The sequence below is a fragment of the Macrotis lagotis genome, chromosome 1, assembly GCF_037893015.1.
Source record: "Macrotis lagotis isolate mMagLag1 chromosome 1, bilby.v1.9.chrom.fasta, whole genome shotgun sequence".
Lineage (NCBI taxonomy): Eukaryota > Metazoa > Chordata > Mammalia > Peramelemorphia > Peramelidae > Macrotis > Macrotis lagotis.
The window spans coordinates 101454053-101469201 of NC_133658.1; the positions used below are offsets into that span (position 1 = coordinate 101454053).

The following is a 15149-nucleotide window of genomic DNA, read 5'->3' on the forward strand; positions in this document are numbered from 1 at the left end:
AGTTAGGAATACCTGAGTGAGAATATCCTATCATATATAGTAATTGTATTTGATTCTAGACAAGTCACTTAACCTCTCTTCCTTCAGTTTTCTCCTCTATAAAAATGAGAATAATAATAATAACACTTACCTCCTAGGGTTGTTGTTAAGATAAAATAAAAAAAAAATCAAAGCACTTTGAAAGCCTTAAATTGTTATATAAATCCTAGTTTATCATCATGATTTTGTCTTAGTTGCATTTGTCAGCTCACTTGGCTCAGAATCTAAGAACACAGTGCTTAAGAACCCAAGGTTTATGGTTTGAACCTTACATGGGTCAGTTTTATAATGAAAAACTTACTCTTTAGCCAAAAATTGACGTCTAACCTAAGAATGCCTGACCACAGAAAGATTCCCTAACCCTGTGTTTATAGTGTGATCTAGCCATTTGATGCCATAGTTCACTAAGAATAGATTTCTCAGGCACAGATTTCTCTTGACATGAGAGACACAATTCAAAGTTCAGGCTTGCTAATTATGGAAGGTCAGGAATATCTCACAGAGAAAGGAGGGTGTAAAATATAGTTCACAAAGGACTTTTGCTATTTCCTAGGTTAATAACCAATCTGGAGATATTTCTCTTTTTTTTAAGTCTTTATTTTTAATTGTTTAGTATTTTATTTTCCCCCAGTTATATGTAAAAACAATTTTTTAACATTCATTTTAAAAACTTTGAGCCCCAAATTCTCTCCCTCCATTCCCATACCTAATTACTGAGAAGGTGATCAATTTGTTATAGGTTATACATGAACAATCATGTAAAACATTTCATAATAATTATGTTGTGAATGAAAATATAGACTACCCCCCAAATCCAAATAAAACAAAACAAGCCTTCAAAAATTAAAAAAAATTAAAAAATTTGCCTCAATCTGTATTTAGACAACATCAGTTCTTTCTCTGAGGATGGAGATCATTTTCCATTGTATCTCTTTCAGTGTTATCTTGGCTTATTGAATAACAGTTGTTATTCACAGTTGATCATGGGCTGATTGAAAGGGAGTTGGGTTCTTATTCCCAAATCCAGAGTAGTAAAGACTGGCAATGCACTAATCCAGAGAAACCAGTGGGAACCCCAAGAAGAGGTCTCTCTCTTCTTTATGAAGGTCAGGGTCATACTAGAATGGGTTCACTCAGAGAGAGGGACCTGGCTTTGGAAAGTATAGTTTTTCTGGAAGCTTCCAGGAAACTTGACCCAGGGGAGTGTACTTGTGGAGTGGAGCAGCAAAAACCTCTAACAGGTTGAATTTTTCATATTGTTGAGGGCTTGTTGTCAATTGTACCATGCAGTTGAGTAGTACATTGTGAGATGGGTTTGCTTTAGCTTTACTTTATTGGTGAAAGATTATCACCAAAAAAATCACAGAACTAACAATCCATCAAGAGGCAGGTTTGGATGTACTATGTTGTCACCAACACAGTGAGACAGGTTAATTCTACCAGATTTGGATGTGTTTTGTTATTGCCAAGTCACTGCCAGCAAACACATACTGGTGTTTTGCTAGACATTATTGCAGTACCATGATGCCTCATTGATATGGGAGAGAAATCATGTTCATAGGGTTGAAGACTCCTGAGGCGTCCAGACATTCACCAGAAGTCCTGTTTCCTATTGATCAGGCCATGAGGTGGAATGGTTCTGAAAAAGGCAAGTGAGAAAGATGACTTTGCCGAACACCCTCCTCACTAAAATAAACAGAAATATGCACGTCAGTTCTCATATATTTGCTGACATGTTCCTCTTCCATGACAAAGAATGAGCATCTTTCTTATCTTTGTTGTTGCTTTTTACAAAGTTTCTTTGTATTGCTGCTTTGTACAAAGTATAGTTCACTTAGCATAAACTAAGTTTTTCCAATGTTTTCTGAAATTATCTTGCTTATCATTTCTTACAGTAGATTCCATCATAATCACACACTACAATCCATTTAGCCATTCCCCAATTGATGGGCAGCCCCTCAATTTCCAATTCTTTGCCACCAGAAAAGAACTGTTATGTTTTTGTACATAAAAGTCCTTTTTTTTTCTTTTTATCTCTTTTGGGATACAGACCAAGTAATGGTATTACTAGGTCAAACCCTTCAGGCATAGTTCTGAACTGTTGTACTTGATAACTGAATCAGTTTACAACCCCAACAGTGCATTAAGGTCTCATATTTCTCATATCCCCTACAACATTTGTCGTTTTCCCTTATTGATCTATTAGCCAAGCTAATAAATATGAGGTAGTACCTCAGAATTATTTTACTTTTCATTTCTTCAGTCAATAGTGAGTTAGAGCATTTTTTTCAAGTGGCTTTAGATATCTTTGAAAACTTCATCTGAATACTGTTCTTATCCTTTGATCATTTATCAATTGGGGAATGGTACTTATTCTTATAAATTTGGCCAGGTTCTCTATATGTTTTAAAATTTTTGCTTCAATTTTTTTTTCACAGCTATGGTTGTTAATTGTATTTCTATATTTTTTCTTCTGTGTATTCTATTCTCACTCCTCTTTTATTCTGTCCCTACTTGAAAGTGTTTTGCTTTTGACAACTCCTTCCTTCAATTTTCCCTCCCTTCTTTCATTCCCCTCTTCCTTTATCCCCTTACCCTACCTCTTTCCTGTAGAAGAGATTTCTGTGGCCAATTGAGTGTGTATGTTATTCCCTTTGAGCCAATTCTATTGAGAGTAAAATTTCTTAACACCCTCTAACTTCCCCCATTCTCTTCCTCCCAGCACTGTACAAGCTTTTGTGTTAGATAATTCACTCTATTCTATGTATTACTTTTCCTTTCTCCAAGAACATTCCTCTCTAACATTAATTTTATTTTTATTTAGATATCATTCCTTCATGTTTAACTCACACCTTTGCTTTCTATCTATAGACACTCCTTCTAATTGCCCTAATAATGAGAAAGTTGTTATGAGTTACCAGTATTATCTTCCCATGTCTTCTATTTTTTCATTCTTTTGGTTTTTATTGTTTCTTGATTTGCATAAAGTCATTAAATTCCATTTGCTTAATTCTGATTTTTAAGGAATTATTTTCTTCAGTGAGCTTTTATACCACCTTTTTCCATTTGGCCAATTATGCTTTTTTAAGCATTCTTCTCATTGATTTTTTCTTTTTCTTTTTTTTTTTTCAGGCAATGGGGTTCACAGCTAGGTAATTATTAAGTGTCTGAGGCTGCATTTGAACTCAGGTCCTCCTCACTCCAGGGCTGGTGCTCTACTTCACCACCTAGCTGTCCCTCATTAACTTTTTGTACCTCTTTTAATATTTGACTTAGTCTGGTTTTAAAGGATTTCTTTTCTTCAGTATTTTTTGTGTGCCCTTTAGCAAGGTATTGACTCATTTTTCATGATTTTTTTGTAGCGCTGTCAGTTCTTTTCTCAATTTTTCTACTTTTAATTTGATTTTCAAAATCTTTTTTGAGCTTTTCCATGGTCTGAGACCAATTCATATTTTTCTTGGAGGCTTTGAATGTAGGAGCTTTGACTTGATCTTCTGAGTGTTTGTTTTGATCTTCCTTGTCACCATAGTAACTTTCTAGGATCAGATTTTATTTTTGTGTGTGCTCATTTTCCCCAGTCTATCACTGACTTTTTTTTTTTTGCAAGGCAATGGGGTTAAGTGGCTTGCCCAAGGCCACACAGCTAAGTAATTATTAAGTGAGGGCGGATTTGAACTCAGGTACTCCTGACTCCAGGGCTGGTGCTCTATCCACTGCACCACCTAGCCACCCCTTATTATTGACTTTTAATTCTTTAAGTAGGTGGCTTCCAGGATGGAGGATTGCCTGTCCCAAGCTTCAGGGGTTTTGTGCAGCTGCTTTCAGAGCTCCTTCTATTGAAATGGAAATACTAGGCAGAAAGCAAATAGTTAAATCCTATGCTTTTCTATAATTGACTATATCATGAGCTATGTTGGCTTTGTTATTCCGAGAAACAAAATGTTTTTTGTAATGTTCCTTGCCACTATCTCTGAGAAACAGTACTGAAAAATGTCCTCCCTCAAATCAGACCTTGAATTGATAATAGCCACCTGTGTACTCTCAGCTACCATTGGGAGGATCCCACAGGACTAGGGAAACAGAGGCAGGAGTCAACAAGATAACAAACAGTTCTTTGTTTCCCAAAATGAACCTTTGTTTCCCCTCAGTACAACTGACATAATCCTTTTCACTATACCTTCACTATAACCCCTATACCTTTTCCAGCATGTAGGCTGTCCCTTGTACTACTTATAAATCCTTTCTCCCCATTCTAGCTACTTATTCATTAGGGAAGAAACCAGTATACAAAAGCTTGCACCTGTATGCAATGACTGAGATGTGTGGATGTGAAATTCTTTCCCTACTCAAATTCTAACTCATCACAGATGCCTCAAACTGCATCACTTCTTGGGAACTGTTAGTTTTCAGTTCATCCAAGGTGTTTACTATTCTCCTGTTCTTTGCTCTGGTCTTTGTGTGACTACAAGCACTCCCTCTGCCCTGGAATTGTGAGGAGGGTCCCTCTCCCCGGGCCACAAGCTCTGGTGTGCTATTGCTCCTCTTTGCCCTGAGATTGCCACCCAGGACCACAGCCAGGACCTGAGTATAGGTAAAACAACAGCATCCTGCCTCAGGGCTAGCAAAGAGATCCCTGTAGTCTCCTTCTGATCTTTACTGTCTGCACTGAGAGCTCAAGAAGCAGCTTCTATCACTGTTGATTCTGTGGCCCCCTAGGTCTGCCCCTAGTTTTCTGGAGCTGGGTTTGTGGTGGAAGAGCATGCACTGGGCTATACTTCACTCTCACTCAGGTGAGACCCTCCTTTCCTGCTGGCCTTCTAAGTTGTCTCTGTTGTCTGTGGGCTGAGAGGTCTGGTCACTGCTGCCACCGATTCAATTGACTGAAGTCTGGTCCTGGTCTGGTGGGACTGAACTTCTGCTTCAATGAGCCACACTCTTAACCTGAGTTAGAGAGAACTTTTGAGTTGATTTTCTAAGTTGTCTTGGCCTGGAAAATTTCTTCATACCATCTTTTTTTGTGTGAGCTCTACTGCCTAGAATTTGTTTAGAGCATTATTTAAAGGTATTTGAAAGGGTTTCAGGGATAGTTCAGGCAGGAACCTGCCTTTACTTTGCCATCATCAAGAATTCTTCTTTATCTATGGATTATGCAGACTAAGGGAGATTATGTAGATTCCTCAAAGATATCTTAAAGCTCTTAACTATTTTGTTACTTTTGTTCAGTTGTTTTCAGTTATGTCCAACTCTTTGGGAAGTTTTCTTGGCAAAGAATCTGAAGCCAAAGTATCATTTCCTTTTCTAGCTCATTTTACAGATGAGAAAATCGAGGCAAAATGATTTAAAAGACTTGCCCAGGGTCACACTCACACAACTAATATTGTCGTGAGACTAAATTTGAACTCATGTCTTGCTAGTTCCAAGATAGGCTCTCTGTCCTCTATGGCACCTAACTTCTACACCTATTGCTTCTATGGGCCCCCAACCGTCTCCCGCTTTCATATCCCAGCACTAGTCTACTCAGACTCATTAATAAAAAATGATGGCAGCTATTATAGCCAGGAGGCAGACTAATCAAACCAGAAAGAGATTTAATTAGGTAAAATTCACCACCAATTTCCTTAAGAAGCAAAAGAGAACATTTTAAAGTGGAATTTAATTTTCCTTGTGTAGTTCTTGGCTCATTTAGTTTTCTTTTTCATTGGAAAACTGAATCTTTATGGAAAATGTACAGAATCCCAGACAAAGTTGAGAGTATGGTTATGTATGTAGACTCTCAAGTTAACCCTCATGTTTTTAAACAAAAACATTGCCAACAGCAAATTGATCACAACCCACTGTGCCCATTTTTTACTAGCATTTGTCCTCAAAAAATTTCAAAGGGCTATTAATTCTTCTCCATAACTCTATCTTCCCAGCCATCCCAATAAAAACATAACACACCAGTCAAAAACTCCAAGAGCAATGTGCAAAGCGTTTGTGTCCAGATGAGCCAGCTGTATGTCTAGGGACTCCTCAAGATGGTTTCTACTGTTGAATTCTGTTTATGTTTTCCTCCCAATAAAGGGGTAAAGACCCTTCCAGGAAGACGTAGCACAGGAGCAAACCTTTCTCCCCAGTCTTTGCTTTAAGAACAATAGACGGGGGGCGGGAGGACGTCATGGGGGGTGGTCGGCGGCCGGGAGGGGCGTCTGTGACATCAGCGGCCCCGGCCTCTCCCGGCCTGGGGACCCCCGAGGCGGCAGCGATGGAAGCAGCCGCCACCAGCACCAACAAGCCCGGGCCCAGCTCCCGGCGCCCCACCTTGCACCACCTGGAGCCCCAGCGCTCGGCATCGCCAGGTGAGCGCGCAGACATGACCGCCGCCAGCCAGGGAAGGTTTGATTCCCTTGACCTTGCTGAATTGGCTAAGAAGCAGCCGTGGTGGCGCAAGCTGTTTGGACATGACTCGGGGCCTTCTGCGGAGAAGTACAGCGTGGCCACCCAGCTTCTGGTCGGCGGCGTCACGGGCTGGTGCACCGGTTTCATCCTCCAGAGAGTTGGCAAACTGGCCGCCACAGCAGTGGGTGGTGGATTTTTCCTCTTACAGATCGCAAACCACACTGGTTACATCAAGGTAGACTGGCAACGTGTTGAGAAAGATATGAAGAGAGCCAAGGAGCAGCTGAAAATCCGAAGAAGCAGCCACCTCTCTACAGAGGTGAAAAGCAAAGCCGAGGAGGTCCTGTCATTTGTGAAGAAGAATGTTCTCGTGACTGGAGGATTTTTTGGTGGCTTTCTTCTCGGCATAGCATCCTAAAGAGGCAAATCTCGATAACAACACTACATTTCCCACCTATGTCTGTCTTCAGGTTCCGTGGGGCTGTTTACTTAATTAGCAAGTACATTATAGGAGCCGCATAACCCAAGTGGTCATAATCCCAGAAGATTGAAGAAAACAGATGACCTGGCCTCATTTGCCTCCTCACTGGCCTTGTAGCTCTTCTGAGGGCATGCTTTGTAATTCATTAGCTGTTTTCTAGGTTATAAGATCAAGCTCTCTTTCCCTCCCTGTAAAATAGGTAATTGGGGAGAGATGTATTCTTAAACTCTAGCATCAAGCCGCTAAGTACTCTTCCAGCTGTACTGTAATGTGTTCTGCCTTGTGGAAATGAATATACTTGCCCATTGAACACCAAAAAAAAAAAAAAAAAACCAACCAAAAAAACCCCCAATAGATAGACCAAACGAAAGCAAAAACTACCAGAAATTCTCAAAATTATACAAAGTTATGAGCAACCTACATAAGTGCTATAATACAATGGAATTCCTAGAGACTCAAAGATGAAAAAGTCAAATGACCAGAAGAAAACTGAAATAAGAGCAATAACAGAGGACGGCATGGTACAATGGAAAGCACACTGCCTCACCAGTCAGAGATCTTGAGTTCAAATCCTGCCTCTGGTGAGTATTACCTACATGAATTAGGCAAGGAGATTCCCTGGGCCTCAAATTTTTCAATGAAAGACTTTGAAGTTCCTTTTGCATCCATAAACATCAGAAATGAAGTCAGAACTTTCTCAGGCCACAACAATGGATGCTAAACATACTGTGATACTTCGATGGAAAAATAGCATAAAGATAAGGGTCAAATGAAGTAAGACATAAGTGGATATGATTAAAGAATATCAGCATATGATGAAGAAGAGATATAATAAAAAGGAAGGAAAGTTCTTATTGGGAGAGTTATCTGTAATAAAATTCAAAGCTATTCATTTTTCCCATGATACCTGGACCATAATTCAGTGGCAAGAACATTTTTGCAGTAAATTTACTATTGCAGTAAATAAGTTGCTGTTCTTGGAGTCAGGAAGACCTGGATTTGAATTCTACCTCAAACATATGATCCTGGACAAGTCATTTAACTTCCCTGGGCCTCAGTTTCCTCAAATGTAAAATGAGGAGGTTAGACTTAATGACCTAAGAAACTCCTACCAATTTTAAATCTATGATCCTATATATAATATTCATGACTTAGGGAAAACCCTAAGGTTCTTCATCCAAAAGGTAGAGGAGTTGAATTCAGTAACTTCTGAGGTTCTTTCCAACTCTCTGATCCTATATATTATAGTTTTAGCTACTGGATCTCTGAGCTGGGTTGAGCTATCTCCAGCACTCCCCTGAATAGTTGTCTTTTCTCTAAAAAAATAGTCCAGCTAAGCTATGTTCTACATATTTATCTTTATAGAATCTTACATAGGGATGATTTCACATGCTTAATAATCATTTTATGATTATTATATATTATATAAGAAATATTCAGGGAAATATATGGTAATTAAAAAGAAAAACTCAAATCTATATTTTTATTTATTATTCAGACTAGGTTGATTCTTTTTTATGACAGAATTGTTTTTGTTTTTACTCAGTCATTTAGTTGTGTCTGACACTCTGTGTCCCTGTGGACCATTATGTTCATGGGTTTTTTCTTTTGGCAAAGAAACAGGAGTGATATGTCATTTCCTACTTCAGTGAGTTAAGGCAAATAGGTTTAGTGGCTTGCCCAGTGTCTTTTAGGTAGTATGTGAGATTAAATTTGAATTCACATCTTTCTGACTCCAGGTACACCACTCTATCCATTGGACAACCTAGCTGCCTCCTATGGAAGAGCACTTCAGAGACTTGAGGAGAGTGACTTCTTACAGTGAGAAGCTGAGGTGGCCTTGACATATTGCATTATAAATACTTACCACCCTCCCTCTTTATCCTCAGTTTAATTATTTACCTGGGAAAGTGCATCACAAAAGGAACATCTTATTAACAACAGTGATTTTAGGTTACCCAATCTCTGATGAGGTTAGAAAATTTTATGCCAGAGAAAATAATGAGATGACAAGTTTATCACCATTGATTTTATTAAATGTGTTATTAGAAAGAAAAGTAATAGAGAAGGACAACTAAGGACAGTGGTACCAAAAAACATGGAATTCAGACAGATTAGGGCACTCTCATACTGAACTTTGGTATTCTATTGTCTATTCTACAATTTTATTCCAGAAGTAATGACTCCAGTGTTATCAAAGTGAATCAACAAAAACAATAATATAAAAGTAGCAGTGATCAAACATATCGATGGCCAGTAGTAACCCCAGATCAATGTTCCCCCAAATAGAGAGGAAATGGAATGAGCTTCCACTGGAGGTAGAAAGAAAGATGTTTTTTCCCCTTAGTTGGGGGAGTCAAAGATTGAGAAACTCATTATCTCCTTTTAAAAGTTCTGTCTTGGGACCAGCTAGGTGGTGCAGTGGATGGAGCTCCAGCCCTGGAGTCAGGAGTACCTGAGTTCAAATCCTGCCTCAGACACATAATAATTATCTAGCTGTGTGGCCTTGGGCAAGCCACTTAACCCCATTGCCTTGCAAAAACTAAAAAAAAAAAGTTCTGTCTTCTTAATTCTTTCTCTCCATGGTTGCCCCTTAAAGTTCCACCTTGTTGCTCAGTTATCCTGTCATATTTGCTCCTGGTCTCATCCCTATGCCCTATGACACTGAAGTTCTTTTCTGTGCATTCTTGTCCAATATATATAATGAATAGCATGTTAGATTAAGGATAAGGAAGACTTGATTTCAAATTCTGCTTTGAAAATTTACTAGATGTGTGATCATGGTCAAGTTATTTCACCTCCCTGAGCTTCAGTCTTCTCATCTCTATAATAAGGGAATAATAACCCCCCAATACCTGCCTTGAAGGTTGTTATAAAGCTCACATGACTTAGTATAGAGAAAGTACTTTGCCAAATCCAAAGTGGCAGCTATTCTTCTTCTCTTCCTCAGGCATCCTTACTCCATTTCTCCTTTTCTTTTTCTTCCTCTCTTCTTCCCCAACCATCAAAATCATCAGAGCTTCATTTCTGCATCTATTTTCCCCATCCCGCACCATGATGACAACACTCTTCTTGTCAAGCAATTCTTAAAGATTTTGAGTTGGAATTTCCCCTTGAGGGGAAAGTTAGTTTCTTCTCAGTAATCAAATATGATGCTCTAAACTGTTAGTCATCCTGTTGATATGTACCATTTATCTTAAGGAAATTGTGTAATATAATATATTATTCCAAATCCTTCCCTACAGACTATGAGTGAAGTGAGGTTAGGGAGAGCATCCTATTCATTCTCAACCCTAGAAAAGGGAAGTGAGAGAAGTTTTTCTTGATAAGTTGCTATAGTCACTCCACCAGAGAAGACAAATTATTTTATCATCTGCTTAAAAGAGTCTCCACTGATCTCAACCTTAAATGTATTTTCATTTCCTCTTTGTCAGAGACCCTCACATTGCACTCAAGTTAGAACAGCAACTCCAAACAAGAATTGGAAGCCCAGCCTTAGGCTACTTCCATGGTCTGGAGAACACTTAGTTCATTTCCTCTGAGTCCTATTCTATCCCTTTGCCACCTTCATCATCTCTAACACCTCTTCTTTCTCTGCTTTTCTTTAACACCCCTATTGTTCTCCTCCCTCAGCCTCTGTTTTTTTTTCCCTCTTTCTCTCAACAATTACTTTATCTTTTATGCCCCTCAATTTTCTATTCCATTAACTTTCATGTATGGCATTTGACTGTTTCCTTTATGGGCCTCCTTTTTTCCCCCTACTACTTTTAATTTTAATTCTCATTGAGTGACAAGGAAGTTATATTTAACTGCATCTCAATTGAAGTCTCACAGGAGCACCCTAGCTAAACACCCTGCTTAAAAATGGCACCCAGAGCATAATATCATTGTTAGTAGAGCTGTTCTGAACTACAGGGAGATATTTTTTTACCGACTCTCTATATTGAATTGTTTTGCTAACTGTAACTGAACAGCAGCTTCCACCAATAACTAGGGTTATGAGCTTTGCACTGGTGCCCTTGGGTCCTGTTGGTCCTTTTTGGTATTAGATTCTTAGCTTTAAAGTGCCCAGATTCAACTGCTTGCTACAGGGCTCACCATGATCAGGGAAAAGAAAGAATAAATCCACTTCCCAGTGATACTTTACTACTGCCTATAGGAGAACTTTTGCTCTTAAGGCTTTTCCCACTCAGTCTTTGAACTTGGGCTGTTGGTAACCATTGGGATATCAATGTAAATTGGGTCTGTGACTCCATACAATATATTTTTAATTTTTAAAATTAATTCCATCCCATACCAAGATGACACCATTGTCCCATTAACTTAAAAATTAATTTGTTGAGAGACTCATTGGTTCTCAAAAAATTGTGATGATGGCTAAAATTATAATGAAAATATATTGAAAACATTGAAATTGCATTGCTAAGTGAACCTGGATTTGAATTCTGTCTCTGATACCTGCTAAGCTATGTGATGCTGGATGAGTTATTTTGCCTGCCTGGGACTTCGTTTCTTATGCATAAAATGAGGGAATTGGATTAGATGAACTCTTAAGGCCTTATAACTTTAAATCCTATGATGCGAAATTTGTAAATTCTTTGTTATCTGAAACCTCCCTTTTCTCCTCTCTCTAATTTCTTCTTCCTCCCTTATCTATTCAGGCTCTTAGAACAAAGTCTACATTCAAGGAAAGCCCTGATATATTATCCATTTTTAACCCTAGTGATTTTTTTAAATTGAGTATCTCTTCTTAAAGCTTTATTTTTAATTTTGTAATGAAATTATCTGCCCCTTGTTAAAAGAAATTTCAAACAATAGGGAGGTGGTTAGGGAAAATAGTTTTTGGTTAGTGGGGTTTCCTTATGCTCTTGCAGTTATAAAATCCCAGAATTTTAAAGGCAAAGGGGGCCTCAGAGATTCTCTACTATAATTCCCTTTTTTATTTTTAAACATAAACCTACTGGGACTGAGAGGGGTTATTAATTTGTCAAAGTTCACTTAACTGGTTAGTGTCAGATCTAGTTGAGAATCACAAAATCTTAGAGCTGGAAGAAAATTTATGAAAGTGGGGGGGGAAGGAATAATACATGCTATTGTCCAGATATTGCTAAACATTTTGTAATTATTACCTCATTAGAGATTCTCAACAGCCTTGCAGTGTAGCTACTATTATCTCTATTTTATAGTTGAAGAAACTGAGGCGCACTAAGATCACCCAATCAGTAAGTAGCTAAAAAAATTTGAATGTGGATCTTCCTGACTTCAGGTCCAGTTCTCTATCCACTGTACCACCAACAATACCAGCTGACTGTATTACTTAGGGGTCATAGTTTAACATCTTCCCCTGTATTGGAAAATGCTTCCTAAAATAATCCTGTTGATTCAGCTTCTGTTTAAAGTCACCAACTACCCAACAAAGCAGTCCATGCAATTTTTTTGACAGCCCCATTTTTGCATTTTAATCAGGGGAATTCAAGAAAGTAGGAATTTTTAACTTTTTTGTGTCAGAGACTCTTGGCAATTGGGTGAAACCCATGAACCTCTTTTCAGAATGTTTTAAATAATTTAAGAAAGTAATGAAATTAAGTAAGAAGTTAGTGAAAACCAGGATGCATTCCCCTCATCAAATTTCTCAGACTTTTTAAGAAACGCTGAATTTGAGAGGCAGAAGTGATGATATCAGGTGAACTAGATCCTAGGTAATTGTGGTTGCCATTTTGACATTAGAAGGTCAAGTTTGGGAAGCTAGGTGGCATAGTGGATAGAGAGCACTGGCCCTGGAGTCAGGAGGACCTGAATTCAAATTCAACTTCAGACATATATTAATTGCCTAGCTGTGTGACCTTGGACAATATGGCCCCATTGCCATAAAAAAATTGAAGGAGGTCAAGTTTAACTTGGCATATTTGAAGAGAAGTCAGAGGAAGTGGGCAGCTTCAAACCATTGCCATAGATCAAATATTTTGCTGGGCACATAAAAATCCATATCAAGCAATGGCCAAATAAGGAGCAGAGAGAAGAGGATAAGACAGATATTGACACCAATTCTGTCATGCTGCAAGCAAATAGTACCAAATGTCAAACTTCCCTGGGTGACTTTCCTTAGGAGAAAAGATTGAAGAATAAAAATGGTCTCTGCTTTCAAAGATCTTATCCAGTAGGCAATGGCAGCATCTTCCTCTCTCCAAGTTAATAGTCAATGACTAGTACAACTTTTCAAAACCTTCTGCAATCCTGTATTGCTTACTTGGTCAGGCTAATTTTCATCATCCCCCTTCATATTTTTTTTGTTCTTGTCAGACCATTCTCCCTATGTGTACTACACAGTTTTCCAATATTTCCTCCTTTCTCTTTTACTCAATATTATCTCCACCATCTAGAATTCTCTCCCATTTCTCACCACCTGGATAATCATACTTGCCTTGATGACTCAATTCAAACCTTATATCCTTCATGCAGGACTCTGCCTACCTTAAACAATCTGTTCTCTCTCTTTTCTAAATTCATATCTTATACAATCTATCACTTCATTGTATACGGTGTTATGTGACTTGTTTTTATGTATCTGCAGGAGAAGATCAACACATTGATATTGCATTTGGAGATTTAGGTTCATCACTTCCTCTGTAATTCCTCCCCCCCAGAACTGCCAAGTTTTTATTTTCCTCAAGTTTTTCTTCCTTCCTTCCTTCCTTCCTTCCTTCCTTCCTTCCTTCCTTCCTTCCTTCCTTCCTTCCTTCCTTCCTTCCTTCCTTCCTTCCATCTTTCCTTCTTTCCTTTCTATTATCCATATATTCCACTGACTTCTACATTTACTAGAAACTTATTCTCCCTCTTCTCTATAATTGAAAACTAGTTTTACCCTGATGACATCACTTCTTTCAATCTACTTTTTCTATCTTTCACTATGTTCATGGGACAGGATTCAGGGATTTGCATACTCTTAGTTTCTTCATAATTTTTTAGATCATTGTTTCACCAATATCTCTCAAAATCTTGTTCTTTTTTGAAGTCTACAACATCTGCTCAGACTACCTTTCCCCTTTCTTTGTTGCTGTCATTTTTAGATCATACTCCTCACCTTTCTTAGTGTCTTCAGCATCTCACTCATGGCTATTCTCAAGCCCTATCCCCTGATATCATATTCTTTTGTGTTATGATATCCAAAATGCAATTGGTTCTCTTCTTACTTCTGGTTGCACTTCAGGCTCACTAACTCATTGTCACATATGCCTTTTCCCACTCTTAAATGAGTTTTGTTCTTATCAGTTTCTAAACGTTTCTCCTCAGTAGTCTTATCCACTCTTATGTCTTTAGCTGTTGTCAAAACCTGACTGATGAGAAAGCCAATGTTAAATTCTTGGAAATGTAATAATTGAAGCCTTATGAAAGAGGAAAGATCTTAGAGGTGGCAGAAAGCCCACACTAGAGAACGCCAAAATTCCAATTCAGGTTTTCTCATCACAGTTCAAACACTCTTTATATTCCATGAGACTTCTAGCAGGATAGCATTTTAAAAAACCTTTCCTAGACTGCTTCACAGTAATTATTTTACTTAAGCCTTTAAACACTCTAGTGAGGTAGGTATGGCAAGTGAACAAGATTCAGACAGGATCACTGACCTAGAGTAAAAAAAAAAAATCCTGAGGCCATTTAGTCCAAATCCTTCCTCAATCTATTTAGTAGATGAGAAAATTAAGATTCTAAGGACTTCAAGATTCTTGATGATAAAGACTGAAGAACTCAGAGAAGCAGCTAGTTTGAGTGATGGATTAGTGAGCTGGACATTCTGACTCCAGGTTCAATACATTTATCCATTACTCAACCTAGCTGTGGCCACTTGCCATACCTACCTCACTAGAGTGTTTAAAGGCTTAAGTAAAATAATTAGTGTAAAACAATCTAGGAAAAGTTTAAAAAAATGCTATCTTGGGCAAATCATTTAACCCAGTTTGTCTCAGTTTTCTCATCTATAAAAATGAGCTAGAGAAAGAAATGGTAAGTCATTCCAGTATCTTTGCCAGGAAAATCCCAAGTGGGATCATGAAGAACCTGAAACAAATGAATAACAATGAGAACAACAATAGCATCTTTTAACCTCTCTGAGCCTCATTTTCCTCATCTGTAAAATGGGATTAATAACATTTCCATCACAGTGTTATAGTGAGGAGCAAATGGCAAAATGTAAAGTACTTTGCGAACCTTTAAGTATTGTATAAATGTTAACTATTTATATTATTGGAAAATGGAC

At 38.2% G+C, this 15149-nt stretch overlaps 1 protein-coding gene and 1 pseudogene across 1 annotated transcript in view; one reads left to right on the forward strand and one right to left on the reverse strand.

Annotated features, from left to right (window-relative positions):
* Positions 1-15149, reverse strand: part of LOC141513798 (follicle-stimulating hormone receptor-like) — a 163895-nt gene that overhangs the window by 22096 nt on the left and 126650 nt on the right. The gene's annotated exons all lie outside the window — the stretch shown is intronic.
* The window catches only part of LOC141501571 (FUN14 domain-containing protein 2 pseudogene), a 126234-nt pseudogene continuing 117351 nt past the window's right edge, over positions 6267-15149 (forward strand).